The sequence below is a fragment of the Sorex araneus genome, chromosome 1, assembly GCF_027595985.1.
Source record: "Sorex araneus isolate mSorAra2 chromosome 1, mSorAra2.pri, whole genome shotgun sequence".
NCBI classification, from domain to species: Eukaryota; Metazoa; Chordata; class Mammalia; order Eulipotyphla; family Soricidae; genus Sorex; species Sorex araneus.
Window position 1 is genome coordinate 442,084,455 of NC_073302.1, and position 25,137 is coordinate 442,109,591.

General features: G+C 40.9%; 1 protein-coding gene across 4 annotated transcripts in view; it reads right to left on the minus strand.

The window, feature by feature from the left end:
- Positions 1 to 25,137, minus strand: part of TPK1 (thiamin pyrophosphokinase 1) — a 402,680-nt gene that overhangs the window by 219,455 nt on the left and 158,088 nt on the right. The window lies entirely within an intron of this gene.

A 25,137-nucleotide genomic window follows, 5' to 3' on the forward strand; every position in this document is an offset into this window, starting at 1 on the left:
AAACGCAACATAATGTAGAGGGGATTCCCAGAGCAGATACTTCTAATGACATCACAATGATCTCATTTCTCTTCCCACCACTAATCTTTCTTTATGAACTCATTTCAGCTCATTGCAGAAAGCCATCCTCTTTCGTTTTACATAAAACATCAACAGGACCCAGTAGAATTTCTTCCCATTTCCAACAACATGACAATGGGCCAAGAAAAATTTCCCTGAATTTTGTAGTGTTCTTTCCAAAAGCCTCAGCTTTCAGAGCTTCCAAAATGCACGGCATATAGGAAGAAAATGGTTACTTCAATTTCTTCCATTCCCCCCTCCCACACCTACCAGGAAAAGTATGTCCATTAACCAATCGTCAAGTTCAGTGTCCTGATCAAAAAAGGAGTGCATCTTCTCTTTGTCCTCTTAAGGGTACTAATTGTAACATGCCTCCACAGACTAGCCCCTAAAGAACCAGAGTGGGGAGTCCCAGTTCCCTGGGTACTAGGTATCAACAGCAATGAAATGATGGAACCTAGAACCTATAGGCATGCTAGGTCATAAAGACCAAGACTGGGGGCTTGAGGGGTGCCCTGGTGTCTGGGGATACTTCATGGCAATTCCAATGGGCTAGGGTCAAGTTCATGAAACTTGCCTCCCAGGACGGGAGATGTGGAGCTACCTCCTCACTCAATAAATTGAGAACAAAGTCACATCCTCCTCATGCACCAGGGCAGCGTAACTCTGAACACAGGAAGAAGAAGGTGTTCTCTGCCCGGACCAGAGGATAAGAAGAAGGTGGACACCTGACTGGGCAGGCTGTGTAGACACTAGGGCAGAACTAACAGGGATGGTTACAAAAACTTTGCCCTTCTGCACATAAATTTCAAGTTCCCGACTCAACTGAAATGATCACTTTTTAAGTAGAATCTAATTAAATTAGCCTGTGATGCACCAAACCTTTGAATTAGGGTCTAGAATTTAGTTCTAGACCATACCTGCATACACACATACATACAAAACACATAAATTGCTGAGATTTTTATTATTTTTTAAAATAATAATTTTAGATTCAGTTAAATAATGTTAAATTTAGTTCTAGACCATACATGCATACATACATACATAAAAACTGCATGAATTGCTGAGATTTTTATTATTTTTTAAATTAATCATAATACCTATTTATTGAGCTTTTTGGGGGATTCTTTTGGGGAAGAGGGGGTTCCCCACACCGGGCAGTGCTCAGTGCTTCCTGACTCTTTGTTCAGGGATCACATCTGGTAGGGTTTGGAGAACCTTACGCAGTGCTAGAGACGGAACTCAGGTCAGCCGTGTGCAAGGCAAGCACCCTATCTACCGAACCATCGCTTTGGCTCTGAAATTCTTGTTAACATAATGTTCACATTAATCGACTGACCAGAGAGCTAGTCCAGCGGGAAAGGTACCAGGGTTCGATCCCCAGCACTGCATATGGGCACCAGAGCACTTCCAGGAGTGATCCCTGAGCACAGAGCCAGGAGTAAGCTCTGAACATGGCAAAATATGGCCCCCAAACGAGCAAATAAACAACAATAACAAGAAAATCCCCTGCTTTTGATCTTATATCTTTTAGAAAAAAACACTTTATATATATATATTTTTTGGCTTTTTGGGTCACACCTGGCAATGCTCAGGGGTTATTCCTGGTTCTGCACTAAGGAATTACTTCTGGGTGTGCTTGGAGGACCATATGGGATGCCAGAGATCCAACCCGGGTGGGTCTCACAAAAGACAAACACTCTATCTGCTGTATTATCACTCCAGTCAAAAAAAAAAAATCCCCACCATATATATATATATATATATAAAAGCAATATATATTATATACATATAATATATATTATATACATATAAAAGCAATATATATTATATACATATATATTATATACATATTATATATATATACAAAAAGCAATATATATATATATTGCTTTTTGTGTCACACCCAGTGATGCTCAGGGGTTACTCCTGGCTTTGCACTCAGGAATTACTCCTGGCGGTGCTTGGGGGACCATATGGGATGCCGGGGATCGAACCCGGGTTGGCCGAGTGCAAGGCAAACACCCTACCCACTGTGCTATCGCTCCGGCCCCCCCACCATATATCTTAATCCTAACATAACTGAGAATAGATGCTCAGTTTTTTGTTTTTTTTTCATTTACAAAAATTCACTCCTTCTCTAATTTTCTTTAAAATGCCTCCACCTACCATCATTGCATCTCCCATATAGTACAAATGCCTTTAAAATGAACCAGGATGCTTATTTCTAAGACTCGTGTCAGATACACCTGGTAGACACGCTCTGATGAGTAGCCTAATCACAACAGTTTGTCCTATAACATTTGGACAACCTTCTGGATTGCACTTCGGGGTGCTGCAATTCAAAGTGCACAGTAATGTCTGAGGCACCTGTTGCCATGACAATTCAAGCCTCCTGAAAGGGACGTATTGGAGATGCCACGTCAAAGAGGGAGAGGAAGTACACTTCTAAAGGACACTTTGCACTGGGAAATCCATTCCTGTGCTCTCTAGGTACTGACTGTGGCTGATGGTGGGTGATGGAACTATGTTGAGGCTGATTGCATTTTTGGCCCGGACTGACAGATTACAGCAGTGCATTTGTTCCTGGTATTTGGAACCGAAGGGCATGCCAACTGCTTAAAACTACAGAACATTCCCGAATCTCCAGGAATTATACATCTTTCTTTGATATCTCCACTTTTCCTCCTATGTGGAAAAGATTTGTGACTCAGTCACGAGCAAAAGATCTACCACAAGCAACAGTTGAGAGGGATGTTGGTCTGTTTAGAAACTGTATGAAACACATGTATTAACATTAAGCTACAGTCTTTCCTAAGACATTTCCAGATGTGGAAAAAAGTTACAGCCCCAAAGACACAACTGTAGCACTGTAGCACTGTCTTCCCCGTTGTTCATCGATTTGCTTGAACAGGCACCAGTAACGTCTCCATTGTGAGACTTGTTACTGTTTTTGGCATATCGAATATGCCACGGGTACCTTGCCAGGCTCTGCTGTGTGGGCGGGATACTCTCGGTACCTTGTCAGGCTCTCTGAGAGGGTTGGAGGAATCGAACCCACCTGCTGTGCCATTCCATAGCACTAAAGCTCCTATTTCCCATTTCATTTTATGGAATGTCTTTAAACATCTTTGAACTTGATTCGATTCTAAGTTCTCTGGGGTCACATCTTTCTCTGGGGGAATTAAAGTGTCCCCACCCCTCCAGACACAAGGGACAAAAAGGTTGAAAATGAAATCACGGATGGGGCTGGAGCGATAGCATAGCGGCTAGGGCATTTGCCTTGCATGCGGCCAACACAGGTTTGAATCCCAGCATCCCATATGGTCCCCTGAGCACCGCCAGGGATGATTCCTGAGTGCAGAGCCAGGAGTAACCCCTGTGCATCACTGGGTGTGACCCAAAAAGAAAAAAAAAAAGAAAATGAAATCACAGAGTGAAGAGCTGAAGAAAGGAAAAGAAGAGGGGTAGGGGAAAGAAGAACATGGATGATTATGGGAGAAACCAAAACAAAAAGAAAGTATAGGGAGAAAGAAATGGAAAGTAGGTAGAAAAGAAAAGGAGAAAGAAAGAGAGTGAAGGTGGTGGAAAGACTGGAGAAGTGGAAATGGAAAAGAAAAGCCAAGGGAGGGAAGGGGGGGAAAGGGAGGGGGGAAATGCAAAAACATTCATTATGAGCCCTTATTAAACATTTATTCCTGCACCCCTATTTTCTAGTCACTTCAAGTGGTTCTGAAGATTAAGAATTATGTAATTCTAACGTAAAGCACTCAGAAAGTGCTTGGCACACAGCACACTTACTCGAAGCTATTCAGTACAAATGAAGGTATTACTCGAAAGGCTAAGTAACTTGCCCAAGGCTGCGTGGCGAATCAGGGAGGGGGAGATCAGAATTCAGAGCTGGGGCCTAATCCACAGTCCTGCTGAGAGCCTCCCCCGCATCCTTTATGCAACGGAATAAGAACTTCTTAGGGAGAAAGCGCTCAACAGAATTTCAGGACCTCCCACTGATTAATTTATTAACTAGCACATAATCAGTATTTGGTCAACCTTTACAGTTTAGAAAGCTGTCACTAGGGCACAAGGAAAGGAGGATTTATGCTGGTTAATGAAGAGAGAACGGGGTTTTGATGGAAGGAATATAGACAGAGAAGTGTAGGGGTTTACAGCCACACAAAGACAATGGCGTTTCATCTAACGAAGGGAGGGACGATGCATTTGAAGACTTGGGCAGACACTTGCAAAACTGCATAACTTAATTAGAAGAAGGCAAAATACAAACACAAGAGTGATCTAAAATACAAATAAAGATGATACCCCATTTGTATTTTTATAATTATTAATTTTGCAAACAAGTCTGGGTAAATCATAAGTGTCAAAAGAATTTAAATGTGTTTAATTTCAGACAACTGGCATGTTTAGAAAAGACAGGAAAATGATAAAAGTCAAAATATAAATGCTGCTGATGACTGCTACGTATGAAATATGATATATAAAATCATACTCCAAAGCACTTTTCAAAAATGATGTCAGAAAAAAATCTCTGTACCAAGGAATATAATGCAAGAAATGCAAAGGGCAATAAGTATATTAAAATGCTAAACCAAATAAGTGAGGAAATAAATATCAAACAAAATAGGATGGTGTCTTTTACAAAAGAAATTGTCAAATCTGCTAACTGCAATAACTGTAAGAATGAATAAAAATGGACATAATCATAGGCACAAAGGCAACCATAGACTATATGGCAATTCCGCTTTGATCAAAATATAGTACATTGAATATATTATGTTAATAAAAAAAACTGAAATTAAATAAGACAGGGAAAGCTGAAAGCATACAATGTACTCAAACAGTGAAATCAGACAACTTTAAGATGAACTGACCCCATTCCAGAGTTCACAACTGTCTCGGGGAATATCTACCATATATTAACAAATTAGTTTATTTACTTTTTTTTTACTTTATTTTGTTCTTTAATTAATGAATCACCATGAGGGTACAGATACAGATTCACACATTTTTGAGCTTGTTTTCCCCTCATACAATGTTTGCAAACACATCTCTCCACCAGTGCCCATTCTCCACCACCAATAAACCCAGTATCCCTCCCACCCCCCAATCCCATCTCCCCCCCACCCCACCCTGCCTCTGTGGCAGGGTATTCCCTTTTGATCTCTCTATCTCCAATTGGGTGTTGTGGCTTGCAATAGAGGTATTAACTGGCCATTGTGTTCCGTCTCTAGACTACTTGCAGCATGCATCTCCCTTCCCATGCGGGATCTCCAACCACATTTTACTTGGTGTTCCCTTCTCTATCTGAGCTGTCTTTTCCCCCAGCATGTGAGGCCAGCTTCCAAGCCATGGAGTCAACCTCCTGGTACTTATTTCTACTATTCTTGGGTGTTAGTCTCCTACTCTGTTATTCTATATTCCACAGATGAGTGCCATCTTTCTATGTCTGTCTCTCTCTTTCTGACTCACTTCATTTAGTGTGATACTTTCCATGTTGATCCACTTATATGCAAAAGTTCATGATTTCATTTTTTCTAACAGCTGCATAGTATTCCATTGTATAGATGTACCAGAGTTTCTTTAACCAGTCATCTGTTCTCTGTTTATTTACTTTTTGTTTGGGGGGCCAGGACAAGCGCTCAGGGCTTTTCCTGGCTCTGAGATCAGGGATCACTGGTGGCAGGGCTCAGGGGGCCCTATGGGATGCCAGGGATCTAACTCAGGTTGGCTACATGCAAGACAAGACCACCCCCTCCACCACAACACACACACACACACACACACACACACACACACACACGCTACATTATCTGTCTGGCCCCTGTGATAAAGTTGTTTCTTTCTTTTTTTTAAAAAAAAAAAAGAACCTCAAAGGCTGGAGAGAAAGAGCACAGGGGTGAAGCCTTACGTGTCCCATCTTAGAATCAAGCATTGCAAGTTGGGTTGGTGGGAGGGCCAAATGAACACTGCTTGGGAAGCTGCGGGGCAGGGGAGAAACATTCAGAAAAATTCATGTACTTGAGATCTCCAAGCCTGTCCAGATTGGGAGTGGGTCTCTTCCACCCAGATGCCCCATTTTCCAGTATCTAGGTGGTCAAACCCAGAAACTGCCCCCGGTGCCGTGTAACCCTATCAACGGCCAACACCTAGAGACTATAAAACCAAGCTCCTGGAAGCATTTTATAGTCTAGTTCTCTCTCTCGGAGAACCTGGCAAGCTACTGAGAGTTTCCTGCCCACATAGGAGAGCCTGGCAAGCTCCCCATGGCGTATTCATATGCCAAAACCAGTAACAATGCTGGGTCTCATTCCCCTGACCCTGAAAGAGCCTCCAATGTTGCAGCGTTGGGAAGGACGAGTAAAGAGAGGCTGCTAAAATCTCAGGGCTAGGACAAATAGAAACATTACTGAAACCAATCGAGCGGTTTGTTTGCTTTTTGGGTCACACCCAGCGATGCTTAGGGGTTACTCCTGTCTCTGCACTCAGAAATTACTCCTGGCGGTGCTCAGGGGACCCTGTGGGATGCTGGGAATCAAACCCGGGTCGGCTGCATGCAAGGCAAGTGCCTTACCCGCTGTGCTATTGCTCCAGCCCCCTCAAAAATATTTGTTTAAAATGAGCTTTATCAATTTTAATTTTTTTACATAAGCTGTATGTATTTATACAAACTGATGAGTTTAGAAGTAAGTTAAACCTCCACCATCTATGAGGTAACTTTGTTGCCTCCCAGAAGAAATTAGTCTATCACACTAATTCCCTTTGAACAAGAACAAAATGTAGGACCTTAACATTAGACCCTCTGTGGATTTGTTTTGGCTTGGGGGCCACACCCAGAGCTGTTCAGTGCTTCTTCCCAGCTCTGCGCTCAGGGCTTCCTACTGGGAGAGATCGGGGGTCCATACGTGGTGCCCTGGATCAAACCCAGGACACCCTCATGCAAGCCTTACAGGCTGTACTATCTACCTGGCACAAGATACTCTTTTATAGCTGTAGGTGAACTTTCACCTCCTTGCTTGTTTATTCCTAAATATTTCACTTTTCTTAATGTTCGGTCAATGGGATTGTTTTCTTAGGTTACTTTTAAGATAATTCATAACTAATATAGAGAAATGTAGCTGATTTATTTGCATGCTGACCTTAAATATGACAACTGCTAAACTATTTAATAAGTCTGCCAGGAAAGGTGTGTGTTTTGTCTTTTTGTGTGTGTGTGTGCCAGGAATAAAAACATATACTTGTTTTATCTAGAGAGAAAAATCATACAATTTGTAAATGGGTAATACTAACTCTTCCTTTACTATTTGCTTACCTTTTATTTCTTCATTTCTTATCTAATTGCTCAGACTAAGTAGCACTGTCGTCCCGTTGTTCATTGATTTTGCTCGACTGGGCACCAGTAACGTCTCCGTTGTGAGACTCATTGCTACTGTTTTTGGCATACTGAATACGCCACGGGGAGCTTGCCAGGCTCTGCTGCACGGGCAGGATACTCTCAGTAGCTTGCCGGGCTCTCCGAGAGGGACAGAGGAATCAATCTAGGTGGGCCACATGCAAGGCAAATGCCCTACCTGCTGTGCTATCGCTCCAGCCCTACTCAGGCTAAGTACTATATTAAATATAAGTTGTGAGAGAATTCTTATTTTTAATTTCCCTAATTTTAAAGGAAAAGGTTTCAGTTTCTTACCATTCAGTCTAATGTTAAGAGTGATGATTTTTAATTACAGCCTTTTTATAGTCAGGCCATTTGAGAGTTTATCACGAAAGAGAATTAAGTTTTGTCATGTGCATTTTCTGTATCTACTGAGCCCATAATGCGATGCCTTTCCTTCATTCTCAGCAGCCTATCATCTTGATCGCTATAAATATCCTAAACCATTCTTCCATTTCAGAATAAATCCCAACTGGCCATGGGATGCAATTCTTATAATGTGCTCCTAAATTTGCTTTGCTAATGTTTCGTAGATGAATTCTGCATCTGTGGTCAATGAAATATTTTCTGGTTTTCCTTTCCTGATGTCTCTGTCTGATGTTAGTATCAGGGTCACCATGCTGCAATCTAAAAGGATTTGGAAGTATGTCTCCTATTTTCTGAAGAACTCAGAGACTTGGAGACTTGGTATTAATTCTTGAAAATCCTGATAGTTTGTTTTCCTGGTAGTTGTATAATGAGGATAACAGCTATTTTTATTTGCTTATAGTCAATTTTGTTTTTAATAAAATGTCACAGGCTCTAAGAGAAATGTCTACTTGTAATCGCCAATTACTCCTTTATTTGCCTGATCTGTTCTTGGCTAGATTTTTAGAGGTTAATGCCTTTTCCTGAAAAATCTCACCATTCTAAATGTGTTTTGTTTGGGTGTGATCCTAAAAAGCCTGAATCAAGGGCACATCTAATATGCAACCTGAATCGTCAGCAACTATTCCATCTGGATATTTACAAGTACTGGAAGATTTCGACCTCTTAAGTTCTGTATTTTGCTTTTGAAATAAGGCTTAAAATATCACTTAGAACATTAAGATTTTTTGTGGTTTTGTTTTGTAGGTTTAGCATAAGGTTGGGGAAAACCCATGTATCCGGAAAGCAGAGTTTTCTGAGCTTCTTGCATTGTCAGAAATACAAATGCTTTACATCAGGTCCCAGGAAATTGTGGATCAGGAGTCAAAGACATTAGCCAGTGAGAATCCAGACTTTGAAATGTAATTGTTTTTAAAATGCTAGTGTTCATAAAGCACCTCAGTTCTTTGAATGATAGGTGCTATCTCCTCTCAGTGAAAATTAATAGAAAGATGACAGGAAGTAGAAATAATTCTCCATAGTTTGAATACCTTCTGGTTAGAAACATTCTGCTTACTGACTCAACCTCCCTATTTGGTAATGATTTATTCACATGGTTTTATTAATCTTTTCGCCCCCATCAGTCTATATAAGGATTTGCTCTTACCTAGATTTTTTTCAAACTCCCTTGAGTTTTGGTTTTTTATCTCTTCTTTTCTTTTTTATTTTTTTCTTCCCACATTATTATTTCTTCTAATTTTCATCTTAGTTTTTCTTTCAGTTCTTTCAGATGTAATGTCAGGTTGTTTATTTGAGATATGTTTTAATATAGGCATTTTTCATATAAGCTTCTATTTAGTACTGTTTGGATGTCATTCTGTAACTTTTGCTATTAATCATGAAAATTAAAAATATGTCTAGCAAATAAAATCATGTATTTTTGTACAAGTATGGAAGTAAATGAATAATGCCCCTCACGCTGATTATCTCAGAAAAGGGGCTATTTTTTCCAAAACTTTTTAATAAAGTATATATCAATTTGATTTACTCAAAAGCAAATAGTAAAGGTAAAAAGGCAAACCAATAAAAAAGGAGGAAAAGGAGGGAAAAATAAAATGCAGACCAACACAAGGGAGAAAGATAGAAAGTAACTTTAAGGTGGCTGTTTAGAAACTTCTTTCTATGCTAATAAATAGCAGAAGCTGAGAAAAATAACAAAGGAAATACAGATCCAATTTCCGTATCATACAAGTGAAACAATTAGAGTAGACAGAAATGAGAAGGGAAAAAATTAACTTTACAAAAGGTGTGCTGAAAAGGACACGAGGATGCTCTTGGGAAGGTGGGAGGCACCGGCCTCTCCGCAGCTGCACGAGTGTGAATCCAGACCCAGCAAAACCTCTTTCAGCATGGGCAACTCCCCGCAGAATGTCTCCAGCCTGAGAACTAAGCCTCGGCCCCGTGCCCGCCCAGGAGGGGAAAGGTATTTCTCTCTCTCGCCTCTTTCTCTCCGGGAATGAAGGGCGCGGTGTCCGCCATATTATGACGACCACAGATTGGATTTTGAAGCCTGCAATGATCCAATATCTGGAAGAAATCTCCCTGGACTTAGTTGTTAAAGTACGGAAATTCAAAACTTCAGTAGCGGCCGCGCGACCTCATTTGTCTTCATAGTAGGTCTGACTTTAGTGGGGTACTCCTAACAACAATAGTGAGGTTTGTGTTGAAATATTGAATGTAACCAAAGTAAACAGAAAGTAAAATGAAACTTATCAGTTACAAGGCGGGGGGGGGGGGGCGGGATGGGAGGTATACTGTGTGTTTTTTTTTTTTTGGTGGTGGTATATGGGCACTGGTGAAGGGATGGTTGTTTCAGCATTGTATAAACTGAGACCTAAGCCTGAAAGCATTGTAATCTTCCACATGGTGATTTAATAAAATAAAAATTAAAAAAAAAAACACAAAAGATGTGCTGATTTTGGCATAGAAAAACAACAAATAGAGCTACCTGGGGTTCTTAGCCAGAAAGAAACCTTCCAGAAACTTCTTTGAAAAACCCTTCCCTTCAGCCAGTCTATTTTATTGATGAGTTATTTATTATGTTTCCTGATGAGTTTCCCAACACTTCTTTAAGGTTAGTTTTTATCATTCAGACTCTGTGGTAGAAATCTTAGGAGAGATACAGAGCCCCCTGTGAAGGAGACCAGGTTAAGAACATTTTCTCTTCTGTCTTCTGCACTGGAAGATAACCTTGGTTGGCACAGGGAAATATTCTAGCTATGCTTCCCCCACTAACCTCACTTCCTCAGAAGCCTTGGCTCCTTCCTTGAAGTCGGCCACACTTGCACATTCTAACCAGAGTTACACAAGAATCAAGAGACGGAGAGATTGCAATGTAAAATAACTCCACACCATAAACTCCTGATCCCCACATGGGTCTCTGCATTAGGTCTCTAGGTTTATTTGTTATCATTAATGAGGAGAGAAGTGGTAGAGAAAGTCACACTTGCAAAATCATATAAGGCCTATTCAAAATATCTTTCATTAAAAGTGGTAAACAGGCTGGGTCGATAGCAGCGCATCGGGTAGGGTGTTTGCCTTGCATGCAGCCGACCCTGGTTCGATTCCTCCGCCCCTCTTGCAAAGCCCCGCAAATTACCAAGAGTATCCCAGTCGGCACAGCAGAGCCTGGCAAGCTACCCATGCCATATTCGATATGCCAGAAACAGTAACAACAAGTCTCACAATGGAGACGTTACTGGTACCCACTTGAGCAAATCGATGAACAACGGGACGACCGTGCTAGAGTGCTACTATCGCCTCCGTTTTCTTCCTGAAGTCATTTCTAATCCATTGGATAGTTTGGGAAAAGAGAGAGGGCTGTGATGTCCTTAATTGAAGAGGTCAAGATCAATTTTAAAGAAAACTAAAGAGGTAAAAAGTGCAGTCAGAACCTCTGAGAACAGATTTCAGAGAGAAAGAGCCCCAGAAAGTCATGGATTCTTTCGAATATTCCAATGCATGGTCTTCTAAACATACAGGAGAATGCCACATAGGGAAAAGCACTAGGAAGGCCTCTCTGTGATTTAAAAAAAAAAAAAAAAGGAAGCCTGGGAATAATCCTGATAGTTGCCATCATGATCACACTTACAGTGACACGCAGGTTGTTAAGTGGAGTCTTGTCTTAACTACCAGGCTAAATGCATCCAGGATAAATGCTCTGGATACAAAATTTAAAAAACAAGTTTCCAAAGGACCTAACTCGTCTCATAAATCCCTTTAACCACGGCTCCACACAAAAGTCAATTCTCTAAGAAGGTTCTGCAGCTCTTTCCACTTCAGAACAGGCGTCTTCATATCATACAAGATCAAAGCTTTCCAAGTAAATATTTACCAGATGCCGAGTACCAGGTCAGTGGCCCCTTTGAGCCTCTGCAGCAATTACTTTTTTTCAAGAGTGACTAAAGAAATGAAAGGAGAGAAAGCAGAGAGGTTATTGATATGAGAAATAAAATGTGGGGTGTTCTTCCTCAAAGAGAGCGGTGTAGGGGGTGGAGAATAGCGTCTTGCAAGTGCCACGTATGTGGAGGTGAGTTATATGAAGCCGGCTGTCGTAGTGCAGGGGGAAGTTTCATCTTTTCTTATTTACAAACATAAGAGAGCCCCAAAGTACATTTACAGGCTAAGACCGAATCCTTCACTTTAACATATACAAAAATCGAGCACAAGGGGAGTGAATTACTTAGTGTAATGTATAGCTTTAGCTTCTCCCAGAGACATAATATGCAGAATTCAATGAGGACAGGTAGGAATCAGTGCCGGGAGGTCACTAATAGGTTCTCTCCTCTTCCCAAGTTTCCCCAAGTCAGGCATAATCAGCCGCCGCCGAGCTAATAATTTTGCTCGAAGAGTGTTTTTAACCCCAATTCTCCCATTCCCCCACAGTATCCTCCAAGCAGGAACTAAAACCTTACTTTAAAAAAATAGCAACAATGATGGATTTCTTAAGACAAATGCTGTTCTGCTCAAGAAAGTAGTTTTGGTCTTTTATCATTTCCGTTTTCATCCTGCAGTTTCTGTGCATTATGTGTGGACACATGAGCCCGTATTCTAAAGGAGCACAGGGAATTCTCTGCAGTTAAGTGATAGACAGGGCTGCCAAAAATACAAAATCATTTAATCCAATGATAATGGCTTTGGTACTGGTTACTGAAAAGTCAGAAAATCATGAGATAATGCATATCATGATTAAAAGTAAAAGACATTAAGGAAAGTGTTTAAAATATAAATAGAAAAGGTGAATATGATTGTTTGAAAAGAACTGACATGCATAACTCAAACAGAAAAAAACTGAATAGGATACATCGATTAGACAAAAGACATAACAGAGAAAGATTTAGCAACATGCACCTATCATCTATGTGTACAAACACTGTGTATGTTACATAAAACACCTATATAATATTCATTTTCAGTGTCTAAAAGCACATGGGCTAAGCTTAATGGTAAACCCTTTCATGTTATTTTTTTTTCTTTTTGGGTCACACCCGGCGATGCACAGGGGTTACTCCTGGCTCTGCACTCAGGAATCACCCCTGTCGGTGCTCAGGGGACCATATGGGATGCTGGGAATCGAACACGGGTCAGCCGCGTGCAAGGCAAACGCCCTACCCGCTGTGCTATTGCTCCAGCCCTCCCTTTCATGTTATTTTATTTGTCAGAAGTATAAAAAGTATTTGATGACTTTTTATTCCTTATTCTTTTTTACATGGTTTAAGGATGATGGTTTTGTGGTTTTACTTAAACTCAATTGTTTACATCTCTGTGAATCAGGTGAGCTTTTCCATATGCCTGGATGAGTCACTGTGTGCGGGGAGAGTTGTTGAGCTCACCTGGACATTCTAACACTGCTGCTATCCACAACGAAACCCTGGGATCTCCTTCCTCTTCTGTCTCAGTTCCCGGGATGCCTTTTACCACGCCACATGACCTTAGAGAGTTCAAGTCACATGACTTTAAAGAAACTTTAGCCTCCTCTAAAGTTTCTTTCTTCCCTCAATCCAAAACTCATGGACTAAACAACCACTCAAGACTGATATTTACTAAGTTTCTCCAACTTTATACGTCACGATGACCACTCTCATCCTCATCGAAGATGCTCTTCTTAGTCCTTCCCGATCTCATCAAATGAAAATACTCATTTCTTTTCATGTGAAATTCTACAGAATTTTATTTCAGAACATATACATAATCTGGCTTTTTTAAAAAAACCATTTTCCACATTACAGAACTCATCCAGTGTTCCATGTTACTCGAGGTAAACCTTAGTATAGCCTCCAACAGTCCTCCAAGATCTAACCTCAGTTATCTCTCTAACTGTGCTTCCTAAGTTTATCCTCATCCTCTCCACTTGTGAGAATGCTTTGCAAAATTATTCGTAATTATGCTCCCATCTCCATTTGTGCTCCTTTATATAAATATATCACTGGAGTCCCAGACCCTTCCATCAAGAACCGCTAACGTTCTTCAGCACTTACATTTGTATTCGCTTTGTGACTTGCTCTGACCACCGAAACGCAGAGCAGATGATGATATCATTAGGACTAGTTAGGAACCGAGATATCAACTGAACTGTGGTCTTCCCCCAGCTCTCCTGCAACCCTCCTCTGCCACAATCAGGACAGTCCCGGGCGAGCCTGACTGGAGAGGCGGAAAGACAGTGGGTGAGAGAAAAAGTTCAGTCTGTGGTGTCCCAGCTTCCTGGCAGTCGACCTTCGAATGTGTGAGTCCGAGCTACTTGCTGATTTCATCAGAAGCGCCTGCCAACACACAGGGCTGACCCACAGACTTGGGGGCAATGGCAAATTATTTTTGTTTCAAGTCACTATGTTTGTGGGTGTTATAGAGCAAGAGCTAAATGACACCATGTTGGCTCTGAGTCCTGGCAGGGACATTTTCTCAACTTGGATGATCTTCCTGTGCATGGCCAAGTGGTTTTCCGCGTCATTGCCAACAGAAGTCACTTTCTCAGTGAGAGGTACCAATGTCCTACCAGAGTTACAACCTCCCCCCCCCCTTCTCGGGCGTTATCTCCCTCCTGCCGCTATACACACTACATGTGAATTATCTCTCCTCTGCATCATCCAACTCTGCAAGTTCTGTGAATTCATGGAGCATCCCAGGCCCCTACAAAAACACCTGTCGTCTGAAAGGATTCATCATCTACACTCTGATGAAAATAAAGAAAATTAACCTCCCACAGGAGATACCGACACATAATTAAATTAATCCATGCAGTAAACGGTGGAGTAAAGTGATGACGGTCATACATTGTGGATAAAAATGAAGAGTGCCAAGATTGGGGATTGTAAACTGTCAACTCAAAGTTATTTCGAATTTGCAGTGTTTGGGACCATATTGAACTCCCATTGCTTTTAAAAACTTAGCTCTTTTTACCTATCAAATTCTTAACAGTTATTATCCACACACACTTCTGATAAATGGAGCCCAGTGGACAAATAAGAATGTAGCAAATAAAACTTTATCTGGCACTAGAAATTTGGTGATAGGTGCCATATACATACATATTGCCCCCGACATAAAAACTGATGTACGAGGCTGTACTTCTGAAATATAATTACAGACCCACAACAGATCCGTGGATAGCACGCTGGAGAACTATGAGCTCAAGAAGAGCAGTGAAAGAATCCCTGGAGTTCCCAAAGAATAAGAGGCAAATTCGATAGATAGCACAGCGGGTAGGGCGTTTGCCTTGCACGCAGCCAACCTGGGTTTGATTCCTCCATCCCTCTCGGAGTGCCCGGCAAGCTACTGTGAGACTAACCCGTCCACATAGCAGAGCCTGGCAAGCTACCTCTGGCGTATTTGATATACCAAAAACAGTAACAAGTCTCACAATGCAGACGTTACTGGTGCCCGCTCGAGCAAATTGATGAACATCGGGACGACAGTGCTACAGGTAGTGCGACAGTTAACAGTGACAGAAATCATAGATAAGAATTACCTAGAGTTGAGGAACAGACACCCAGATCCAAGGATTCCAGAAAAAAAAAAATAGACTCAAAGAAAAAAATCCAAAACACGTTAAACTCGGAATGAAAAAAGCTAAATACAGATGGCAGAGTATTGGAAGCAGCAAGATCAAAAAAAGAATTGACATGTAGGAAAGCCCATCAGATTCATAGTAGATCTATCCAATGAAACCGACTTCTGTAAGTCAGAAGTGAAGGAAGGGACAGAATGAATAAAACTCAGCGCCACGAATATCTTGCCAGGAACACGCCATCCAGTCAGATCATCTTTCAGGTTTGAAGGAACAATGCAGAGTTTCACGGGCAGGCAACATCTTAGGGAATTCCTGCTCTTAAAATCAGTTTTGCAGGAAGCATGAAAGGAACTTTTCTGAGCAAGACAAACTTCTCAGCACTGGGCATTAGGTATGGCACCCGGTACTCATGCCTCTTATGGCCGCCCTCTACTAGATTAAAAAAGGTTTGTTTACTCCAAGCTTGCTAAGGGATTTTACACATTTTCAATAATGAATGTTTCATTTATATTGTATGCTCTGTCTCTGATCAGGAGGTTTGTATGTATTTTTGTTTTTGTACCAACATAACTTTTTATTACAATTATTTACTTATTAATGCAGATATCTAAGTAGTATCTTTAATATTTTCTAACATAAAACCATGATTCCCCTTTCTTAGGATAAAACACACTATCCTGCCTTTATAGGCCTATTTAGTTTTCCCCCTTAAAATGCTCTTACTTCATTCTTTCTATAGTTGACTCTCAACTACTCTATGTAAATTTTAAAATGTAGAGGCGCAGAAGTATCCAGAATATTATAAATTCATATACTTCTGAAAAAAAGAAAGATATAGTTTGGGGGGAAATTTTACTTTATCCACCTATCGTAGATTTTCAATTTGTGAATTTTCAGAAGATTTAGCTCTATTCATCTATGTTTGTAGGTCTTACCACCTCCACAATAAAAATGACGCAGAAAAAGAGAAAGATCTTTTATACGTGGGATGAAAAAAAAAGAAACATAGCAAATAAGAACAAAAATGGACAAAGCCATAGAACTGAAGAGTTTCTCTACAGAACTGAGCTACTGGGGTATTATGTGGGGAGTGGTCCTTGGGACATAGGCAGCGGGTTCGCTGGTGTGGTAGCAGAATGACGTATGCACGAAATTATCGAGAAAGTATTGGGAATCCCAGTGCCTCAATAAAAACAGTTTATAAAATCCATAAAATTGTATATAAAATAAATTAAATGCACTACTTGATAACACAATGTGGTAATAATATAAATAAAATAGTGTTAAAGAGAACACAACTAGAAAGCCTCATTTTATTACATGTGAACACATACATGCACTCAGAAAAAAAAAGGGAAATAAATGTGAATTGAAAAAAGGGATGTAAATCTGTGGGATGTAATTCCCACAGATTACTAGTGGCAACCTAGGTGATTTGGGTCACTTTGTTGTTTTGTTATGCCCTCCTGTTTTCTCAAATTAATTACCACCAGCTTGTATTACTTCCATAGGGGATGTATGTAAAAAAGTAAGAAAGAAGGAAAGAAAGAAAGAAATAAAGGAAGAATGGAAGGAAGGAAAAAAGAAAGAAGGGAAGGGAGGAAGGAAGAAAGGAAGGAAGGAAGGAAGGAAAGAAGGAAGGAAGGAAGGAAGGAAGAAAGGAAGGAAGGAAGGAAGAAAGAAAGAAGGGAAGGGAGGAAGGGAGGAAGGAAGGAAGAAAAAAGAAAAAGGAAAAAAGGAAGAAAAAGGAAAGAAAGAAAAAAGAAAGGTTAAATGAAACAAAAATCAGAACTATAAATAATAATTTTATGATTTGTTGGATATCATTGGTTTGTCCTTTCTCCCCTTGCAACTAGGAACTTAGGTATATCAGTCATGCCCATCAAAGTGCTCCCGAGTCACTCCCATTCCTTTGTTTATCTGTAACCACTTCTACCAGTTTATCTGCTCTTCCTCTAATCAAACTCTGTTAATTGGTAAGGTCAGAACTTCCTAGGACACTGAATATTATAACATTGCCTTTCTCTCCTCTTTATGCCTTTTGAATAATTTACTTTAAAGCTATGTCTTTTTTGTATAGACACAAGAAGACAATATTATGTTTTTATAACTTGGGACTTAATTGGCCTCGAATATTATTCCCTCCCGGGCATCTACTTTCTCCACTTAAGCCTCAGTTGCCCTCAGTTCCTAGCACCCCAAAAGCAGGGTCCCGACAAGGGACAGGAAGGATCCAAGGCAAGCGGTAAGTTATATGCTACCCTGACATCAAGATGGGCCTGGCCAAAGTGCCTAATTCTTAACTATAAGTTAAGAGCTTGATCATAGACAAATGCTGTCATGATCCAAAAGTAATGATGAGACTAGGACCCTGCTAGGGATAGGAAAGACTGTTCTGGCCTGAGCACTGTAGTCTGAGATTGAGATGGCCCCAGGAGAGCAATTCTATAAGCTTTAATGCATCTCTTATTGTGTCCATACAAAATGATTAATATTATGAATTCTTATATGTTTGATGGCTGAGGAGAAGAGAAACACATTCATGGGACTCCGCCCTTGGGTGGATCCTCCTGCTGAAAGAGAATTAAGTCCTAGGAGAAGCATCCCCTGAGGGAAAAGAACCTTACCCTATTGCTGACCACACCTATGTGTATGCCCCAACCCCCTCATGCTGTGGAGATTTAACTAGGCTGTAAGAGTGGGTTGGGGGCCAGATCCACAGATAGAGAGAGAGAGAGAGAGAGAGAGAGAATGAAGTAGGATGGGGGAGAAAGAAGCAGGAGGAGAATCAGAGGAGAATGGAGATGGAAATGAAATAAACCAATCGAGCAACCAGTTTGGCCTTCTTCCTTCCATCGCCTGCCCTTGACCGATGGCACACACAGGGGTTCCGGGGTACCGAATGTGGGCGGTGAGACAGAGCCGCCCAGAGAGCCCGAGAGTGCGCGCGCCCCCTCGGCGAGCTTTAGTTTTACACAACTGGCATTTAGTTTTTTACAATGATTCATTAATTTATTTGTTTGGGGGTCATATCAGGTGCACCCAGGACTGAATCCTGGCTCTCTCCTCAGGGATCACTCCTGGTGACACATGGGGGGTCAGACGCGCTGCTAGGAGTCAAGCCAGCGTCGGCCACATGCCAGCCAAGCACCTTGACCGCTGCACTATCTCTGCAGCACCGAGTAACGGAGACTTGGTTTGCTCACTCTAATCCATTGCTGCCCTGCTTTCCTTTGTAGTGATCAAACAGTTTGATGACTGTTGTTTCACACAGAAGAACACCACTGTCCAGGCGTCCACCATATGACCTGGCTAAAATCCTGCTTCATCAGCGCTGCCCTCTGTCCCACAAGCTGATCTAATGGAACGCCTCCCGGGAATGCAGAACGAGGGGGTGACCCTTAGCCACAGTGACCAGGATGACCAGGACCCTCCGGCCAGGTCAGAACAGCACTGGGAAGCAACAGGCCACGTGGAGCAAATTCACCAGGAACAACCTATTCCTGATGATGATGCGAACTCGGTCCAGCGGCAACGCTCTGCTCATGAGCTGCTGACCCGCTCAGAGGACAGAAACAGCAGCTGCCTTTCTTGCCGGGAACAGGAGAACTGCTCGCGGGGCCTCACCAACTGAAGTGCAGCCGAGCCGGAGCTAACTGAACCCGCACGAGAGGCCGCTAGAGATAAAGGAGTGAATTCTGCGTTACGTTTAAAAAAAGAAAAAGAAAAAAAATATAATGAACTGTACAAAAAAAGTGGCTCCCTGAGCTTCTAGAAACTTAGATGCTTCTTTAAGAACTATACTTGAGACCAGAAAAAAAAACAAACACCAGAAATGTTTTTCTGTCTAGAAGCTTGCTTTTTTAAGGGACAATGTAATTAAAAAACATTATATGATTGTATTATTGAAGTGTGCTTTCCCGAATGAAAGCAGTTTGCACATTACACATTGCAGGTGAGAAAAAAATATATGTACTCTTATACCCTTGTACTCTTAGAACCAGGTCAAGTACAGAATGCTGCGTCGCAGGATACAGACATGAATTAGTTACTGCATTAGAGGAAAAATATTTTGAAAATAATATATATAATATATGTCACTGTCATCCATTGCTCATCGATTTGTTTGAGCAGGCACCAGTAACATCTCTCATTGATAGACTTGTTGTTACTGTTTTTGGCATATCCAATACGCACAGGTAGCTTGCTATTAACTTTGCAGAAAGCCTGAGAAGTATTTTTAGCATTAATATGAACAAGAAGGAACCATTTCTCTTTCACTGACATTAATTAAAGAATAAACGCACATCCCGGCAGGGGCCTGCATTTAAGGTGGGCAATAAACTGGGGAGGGGAAGAGAGAGAGATCAACAGACCCCTGAGCAGTCCCACGGCTGGAGGGAGTGGCGGAGAAGATGTGGCGACTCCGTGCTACCGTCGCCTTTGCGCTGACACTGGGTCTTCCATGCCCACGTTTAGACAGACCATCAGGACACGGTGTCCATGGAGGCAGAGAGTCCAAGCCAGAAACCACGGGGCTCACAGATTCACTGTGCCCGCCCCGGGAACACGGGCCTCAGAGAGTCCCTCTGAACCACTTCTGCTGTGTGGGTCACAGCTTTGCACGCGAGAAACAGCAACTAGTGTTTGCTGCAGCTCAGAGAGCTCCGCCCTGGGGCGCTCAGAGGGACCTTCCTTGGGGAAGCCTTTTAGCTTCCCCAGGTTCATTTCTCTGGCATTCTACTCACCCCACGCCCCATACGTTACACTTCCAAATATTGTGTGGTTTCAAATTGGTCTCGTCTCCTACTTTTACAAACAAGAACCCAAAGTGATGAAAAAAAAATTAAATAACTAGTACAGCTTTCTGCAGCATTATCTAAAGGGAATTTGTCTTGATCCCAGAGTCTCCTTGAATTAAAAAAAAAAATCATTTCAAGAATGACTTTACCCGGTCACATAGGTTTCCATATTTTGTATCATACTCAAATCTATTAGCATCATACTGAGGAGCATGCCTAATCATTTTTTTAATAATTGTCAAGCATGTTGTGATCTAGTTATGGGGGATAAAATAGAGAAAAAGTTAGGGGCAATAAATATCAGCTTCCCTGAGGGAACAAACTGCTGGAAGATTTCAGAAGACTGTAGAAAGACTGCAAAAAAAGGGAAGCATCAGAGAAGATCTTGGAGAACACCCAAGAAGGAAAAATCCATTGGAGAAATGGAGCAAAAGAAACTCGAAATAACTGCACAAAATGTGATAAGAAAATGTAGCTAACCATCTACAGATTTATCTAGAGCAGTAATTACTCAATTGGATAATGCACTCATCTGTCAACCTGGTCCTGGAAGTTAGTGCTATTTCCAAAAAACAATAAAACAAGAACAAGATATTTTGCCAAACATGAAGAAACACTCATGGGGAAATTCAGCTAATGTGAAGGTTTGTTCTGAGTACATGAGCATATATGCCTAGCCCAAGTCTATGAAAATGAGTGGTTATCAGAAAAAAATTCTGGAAAAAGGCAACACATGAGTTCATTTTTGAGAAAAGGACTGTCACCTTTAGAAAAGAGCAAAGAATCTTTAATTTAATTTAATTTTTTGCTTTTTGGGGGTCACACCTGGCGATGCACAGGAGTTACTCCTGGCTCTGCACTCAGGAACTACTCCTGTTGGTGCTCGGGGGGTCCATATGGGATGCTGGGAATCGAACCCGGGTCTGCCACATGCAAGGCAAACGCCCTACCCGCTGTGCTATCACTCCAGCCCCACAGAAGAATCTTTAAAAATGAACTTTATGGGGGGAAAAGAATTTTTATAAGTAGAGTATTTTGAAAAAAAAATCATAAATGTAATTCTGAAACCAATTCAATACTAAAACTAATTATTCAACACTTTCAATGTATTAAAAAAACATAATTAGCTGAAGGCTGTGGACAGCTCGAAGGCCTGAAGCACACACTCTGCCTGAAGGAATCCCTGATTTCTCCCAACACCACACGGAGTGATCCCGAGAGAACAAGTCAGGAAGAGCCTTCGAGCACCACCACCATGTACGGCCATGACACACAAAATGATGATGATGATGATGATGATGATGATGATGATGATGATGATGGTTGGCTGAATAGGAGGATAATGTACAAATGACATGAACATTTTAAATAGCAAACACTGGAGTGCTAAGACTGCCTCAACATTCCTTCCGAGGCTCTACCCGACACAGAGCTCTAGCCACTCTCTGTTTCCAGGTTCTGGCTATTGTGAAGTCCTGCAGTGAACACGGAAGTGCAGCTGGCATTTTTTTAGGCTGTGTGTTTTAGGCTCCCGGGATATTCCCAGAAGTGGTATTGCTAGGTCAAATGGGAGCTCCATTTCTAGCTTTTTTGAGGAATGCCCATATCGTTTTCCAGAAAGCCTGGACCAGTCGGCATTCCCACCAACAACGAAGCATTTTCTCCCTACATCCGCACCAACACTGTTTGCTCTTGTTCTTTTTGATGTGTGCCAGTCTCTGTGGTGTGAGATGACATATCATTGCTATTTCTACACAATACAATACTATGCAGCCACGAGGAAAAATGGGAGTCATGAAATTTGCCTATAAATGATGGACATGGAGAGTCCATGCTAAATGAAATGAGTCAGAAAGAGCGGGATAGACAGAATGACTGCACTCATTTGTGAAATTAAAAAAAATTAAAAAAAACATAGTATGAGACTCATGACCAAGGACAGTAGAATCAAGGGCCAGGAGGAATGGCCCATGGCTGGAGGCTTGCCACAAGTGGTGGTGGAATGAGAGCAGCAAAGACAGAGAAGGGAACACTACGACAATGAGAGCTGGGAATGGTCACTCTGGACAAGAACTGAGTGCTGGAAACAGGTAAAGGGACAAACACCTTTCAGACCTGTATTGCAAATCCTAATGCCCCAAAGGATGCAGGGATGGATGGAGGGAAAGAGGGAGAAGGAGATAGATAGAGAGAGAATGAGAGAGAGAGAGAAAGAAAGAGAAATTGCCTGTCAGAGAGGCAGACTGGGGAGGGGGTGGCAGGAGGAAAAGTTGGTGGTGGGAAATGTACACTGATGATGAAGGGACAGGTTTTGAAACACTGTATGACTGAAACTAAAGCAACAACTCATTTATAACTGTGTATGTCACGGTGAGTCAATAAAATAAAATAAAATAAAATAAAATAAAATAAAATAAAATAAAAGAAGCAGACCTCAAGTGCTCAAGTGCCCAGTCTCCCTACACATTATCTAACACCCTACATGGCACCTCGTGTCCTAGGTGCCCAGCAACCCTACAACTGGATTATTCAATAAAAATGAATGGACCATGATAACCAAGGTCAAGAAACAGAGTTCGCTGCTTTACATCCTATAGGGAAATATGGTTCTTCCTACAGTCCAAGCAAATGCACTGCTGATCTTACTCAATGTAAGCTCCCAGTGCATCCATTGCTAGCTCCTAGGGTCTGGTACTAAGACAACATCTTTGACAGTTGTGACTTCCTACTTGGTTCCTTTCAGGCTGGGCTTTTACAGAATGTCCTCTGGCTCATCATTAATGTTCCCTTCCCCTGACTTTCTCTAGCTTCCTTCTTCTACTTAGTAAGTTAAACCCAACAAACATAGCACATACACATTCTCATATGTACGTATAAATTTGTGTACACACAAACACTGAATTTGTACTTAGACTGGGAATATATTTACTGTGGATGTTAAGTACACTTTCTGCTTGGAGTTTCCTATTTGGACTTAAAAAAAATAACTCATTTCACAGATGCCAGCAATGGTTTACTCTAGTGTAAATGTGCAGTCATACCATATTAAAATAGGACATCACTACCAATATGACAGTAATCCTCTACCATCATCCATGGGTTCCAACCCTTCACTGCTACCTCCCTTCCAGTGAGAACAGAAGGGTTCACTTATCATTTTTTCTCCTCTTGTTTCTTTTTATACCATAAAATGAGTAACACTACCCAGAACAACGCAGTAGTTGTCTTTCTCCTCTGATTTATTTTGCTTAAGACCCCCTTTAGCTTCTTCAGCTTGTTTTTAACCTCTGTGGCTAGAGAGGCAAAGTGAAGTCTTCAAGGAACACGATGCTCAGGATATCCCTTGCTCAGGATTCGAAGTCAAAGTTCAGGGTGATTTTGGTGTAACTGCCATTTGGATACGTATTACTGCCCATGGCCAAAACTGAATTTCAGCTGTTACTTCTCTGGACCCAGATAATTAAAAAGTTGCAGCCGGTTTGGGTATAATCTCCTCATCAACTCACAATGCAAATAAGGTCAATGGACTTCTTGTTGGAGTTACTCCACTTAATACTCTCCATTCTGTGGTATAAAATCCCCATTTAACTAGCAAGAAAAGCATGTTGGAGGATGGGATATTCTCACAAATTAAAAAGTAACAAAAAACCAATCATCTTTATCTAGGGGATACTCTAGGATTACACTCTCAATTACTCATCTCAACAATCTAAGATTCAAAATAAGCCCACAAATATACAAAACATGAACTCTCTGAACCAAATTAGCAAATGACAATAACACAATTATTTTTTAAAGTAAAATTCAAGAGTCACGTGCTACACACAACTTTTGACGTATGGTTCAGGTTCCTCTGAAAAGTCATCTGAAGGTAATTTATTTCAAAAGACCCCATTCAACAGTGCAGGGAAGAAAAAAAGATTGTCAGGAACATACTTTATGAAATAGAATAACCATAAAAAACAATGCCTCTGATTAAATTCAGTTGTAAACTGACTTCCTGCAGCTGCTTACATTCAATCTCACATTGAAAATTTATTTTCACTTCATGCATGATCTGACACACATAGCATCTTTGCATATACATTTCCTCCTCTTCCAATACACCCCCCAAATGATTCAGAGCTATGCCTGGTTAACTTGGAGATCTCTGATTTATGACTTTTGATAACCAACAAACTAAAATATATTACTAAAATAATCCATTCAATAATGCAAGATAAATATGCCCTCAGAATTTGTTTCATAGGGTTCTTTAATTCCAAGACTCCTATTATAAATTTTCTTTTAAATGTGCTAATCATTTTTACCTTCCATCATTTTGATTCAAAAACTCAATAATGTTGACATGCTTACCGAGCTTAGTAATTTGATTGCATAAATACTTTTTAATAGAAACTTGCTGGAGCAAATGACTAAATGTTGCTTAAGGCTAAGATTATAAAGAATCAAGCTGAACCAAAGATCTCTGGTTCACTATTAGAGTATACTGAAAGTTTATTTTTTCACTGTGCCATGGAAAGCTTGAACATCAGTTAATATAAACCCCAAATATTGGAAAATATTGCTGTCACAGGTAGACTGAATCAATTGACACATATAAAGATTCTTGAAATCACTAATTATGTTCAGATACTTGAGATGGAATTATTTTATAAAGCTCTACATTTATTGTATTATTCCTTAAAACTCTAATAGCTTTGAGCAAGTCTTTGAAGAACTCATTAAGGCACAGCAAATTTATGTATATATTTGTTTCTACTAGTATGACAGGTTCTAGAACTATTTATATAACCTCAAGGCATTTGACAACTTAGAAAATGCCCAGATCTACCTGAAAGAATTAACATATCTCCCCAAAAAACACTGGAAAAAATAAAAGAGCAAGTATTACAAAGCAGGTTGTCTCTGGCATT